Source organism: Tiliqua scincoides, chromosome 7 (assembly GCF_035046505.1).
Source record: "Tiliqua scincoides isolate rTilSci1 chromosome 7, rTilSci1.hap2, whole genome shotgun sequence".
Taxonomy (NCBI): Eukaryota; Metazoa; Chordata; class Lepidosauria; order Squamata; family Scincidae; genus Tiliqua; species Tiliqua scincoides.
In genome coordinates this window covers 5,193,030-5,196,380 of record NC_089827.1, presented here as the reverse complement: position 1 = coordinate 5,196,380, position 3,351 = coordinate 5,193,030, and positions in this window count along the sequence as shown.

The following is a 3,351-nucleotide window of genomic DNA, read 5'->3' as shown; positions in this document are numbered from 1 at the left end:
TTTTCCGAGTGGTGAAGACCAGAAGTGATTGTGAGGAGCTCCAGAAGGATCTCTCCAGACTGGCAGAATGGGCAGCAAAGTGGCAGATGCGCTTCAATGTCAGTAAGTGTAAAGTCATGCACATTGGGGCAAAAAATCAAAACTTCACATATAGGCTGATGGGTTCTGAGCTGTCTGTGACAGATCAGGAGAGAGATCTTGGGGTGGTGGTGGACAGGTCGATGAAAGTGTCGACCCAATGTGCGGGGGCAGTGAAGAAGGCCAATTCTATGCTTGGGATCATTAGGAAGGGTATTGAGAAAAAAACGGCTAGTATTATAATGCCGTTGTACAAATCTATGGTAAGGCCACACCTGGAGTATTGTGTCCAGTTCTGGTCGCCGCATCTCAAAAAAGACATAGTGGAAATGGAAAAGGTGCAAAAGAGAGCGACTAAGATGATTACGGGGCTGGGGCACCTTCCTTATGAGGAAAGGCCACGGCGTTTGGGCCTCTTCAGCCTAGAAAAGAGACGCCTGATGGGGGACATGATTGAGACATACAAAATTATGCAGGGGATGGACAGAGTGGATAGGGAGATGCTCTTTACACTCTCACATAATACCAGAACCAGGGGACATCCACTAAAATTGAGTGTTGGGAGAGTTAGAACAGAGAAGAGAAAATATTTCTTTACTCAGCGTGTGGTTGGTCTGTGGAACTCCTTGCCACAGGATGTGGTGATGGTGTCTAGCCTGGACACCTTTAAAGGGGGATTGGACAAGTTTCTGGAGGAAAAATCCATTACCGGGTACAAGCCATGATGTGTATGCGCAACCTCCTGATTTTAGAAATGGGCAATGTCAGAATGCCAGATGCAAGCAAGGGCACCAGGATGAGGTCTCTTGTTATCTGGTGTGCTCCCTGGGGCATTTGGTGGGCCGCTGTGAGATACAGGAAGCCGGACTTGATGGGCCTATGGCCTGAGCCAGTGGGGCGGTTCTTATGTTCTTAACTACAATTCCCAGGAAGCCTTGCAGGTCTCTTGTTATCTGGTGTGCTCCCTGGGGCATTTGGTGGGCCGCTGTGAGATACAGCAAGCTGGACTAGATGGGCCTGTGGCCTGATCCAGTGGGGCAGTTCTTATGTTCTTAACTACAATTCCCAGGAAGCCTTGCAGGTCTCTTGTTATCTGGTGTGCTCCCTGGGGCATTTGGTGGGCCGCTGTGAGATACAGGAAGCTGGACTAGATGGGCCTATGGCCTGATCCAGTGGGGCTGTTCTGATGTTCTTAACTACAATTCCCAGGAAGCCTTGCAGGTCTCTTGTTATCAGGTGTGCTCCCTGGGGCATTTGGTGGGCCGCTGTGAGATACAGGAAGCTGGACTAGATGGGCCTGTGGCCTGATCCAGTGGGGCTGTGCTTATGTTCTTAACTACAATTCCCAGGAAGCCTTGCAGGTCTCTTGTTATCTGGTGTGCTCCCTGGGGCATTTGGTGGGCCGCTGTGAGATACAGGAAGCTGGACTAGATGGGCCTATGGCCTGATCCAGTGGGGCTGTTCTTATGTTCTTATGTAATTCCCACATTAGCTGTTTCATGTTCTCAATTTTTTTGCTCTCGTTCCCAACAAAATGCTGCTTGTGAACAAGTGCACTTCCCTCTTCCCTGGGACAAGGGGAGGGCAGGGCAGTGCAGAGGAGATAGAGGCATTTTTCCTCACCTTTGGCACCTTGCTCATCTGTCAAGACCAAATCCATCAGGCATCTCCAGCCTGTCTCCACAATGAGCCCATTTCTCAAATGCACTGATTCACAATTGCACCAGGATCCTGAATTCCATCGTTATCAGTGTCAGATAACTGCTAATGGCCCATAAAATTTAGCAACTTCTCCATAAGCTGTTGGTTAATGAAAAACCGGTTAAATTGTTCACAGTTCACTTGCAGCTATGCCCTTTGGATTTGTCATAGCATCGCCTGGCAAAGGTTACGTTAACTGAGAAAGAGAAGCAAAGAAAATAGACAAGGGAGAGAAGCAGATTCTTAGGCCTCCAGGGATTCTTGGATTTTTTCTGAGATGCTCTGTAGAACTCCGAGCATGGCTGGAAGAACTACTTGCTTAGAAAGGTGGAAGGCAAAACGTGAGCGCTGTTTCCGTTGAATGGTACAGGCTCCTAAAACGTGTGTGCTTTCACCGTGTGCTTTCCATCAGTATCTCACTCAATATCCCATAGCAGGAAAATAACCATTTCCATCAGCGCTGTCCGCTAATTCTAAGAAAACTAACAGCCTCTAAACAGGTCCAGAAATCAAGTGTCAACAAGTAACCTCGTTTGCAATATATTGTTGCTCTAGTGAAAATGTCCCCTCTCCTCCCTCCCTCCCTCCCCATACAAAGTTGAGTCCCAAGTCATGGATGATACCATGGTTGGGAAGGCTTCATAGTACAGTGGGTCCTCTGTGAATGCCAAACCCATGGCTAGAGGGCCTCAGAGGTTGTGTTGGACGCAACCAGAAGGTCATGAGTGAACCCTAGAGGTCCAGGTACAACCCCCAGGTCAGTAATTGCAGTACCACCACCACTGTGGATTTCATTATCCATTGAATTCTGTATCCATGGGGGTCCCAGAACAGATCCCACACAGATACTGAGGGCCCAGTGTAGAACTCCTGGGGGCTGGGGATAAGAATAGGCCCTCCGTTTGGCTGTACTTATCGTAAGAGGCGACTAAACAGCCACCAGGTAGATGGGACTCGTCAGCCTGGAAGGCAGCTCATCTGAGAGAAGGAAAACTCTGATCCCAAACCTCCACTGCCTTGTGGCTACATCCAGTTATGGAAAAGGCTTCAGGAGTCAACCTCGAGGCAAAATCCGGAGCCGGAGTCCCTGAGGCAGCTCATGGCTGAACACAGTCACATTCTGGCAACTCCTGCGACGCTGCTGGAACCAACCGTATTGGCCTCTGCCTTTCCATTGGACCATTTCAGCGACGTGGAGAGGGGGGATTTGCTGCATGGGTAACAGCCTATCCTCCATACCTATTTTACCCAGGCTTCGTGCACTGGAGAGGACACTCTGTTCCAGAACCACCATTCAGAGCATGATACCGTAGTCTTCTGAGACTGAAGGATGCCAACAACTGTAGATGAATGTGGAGTAAATATCTCTGGTTGGAGAGTCCTGTTATACACAGGAACACAGAGAGAAAGGATACATTGCTAATCCTGTTTATATAGTACATTGCAAGAATTCAAGGCCTACATATGCATTTATGGGAGCATATGCCCTGGCACATTTGAAGGGGATCACAGACTGAAAACTAAACAAGATAAATGAATTTATGTTTATCTGTTCATGTTGCATTCTTGTTT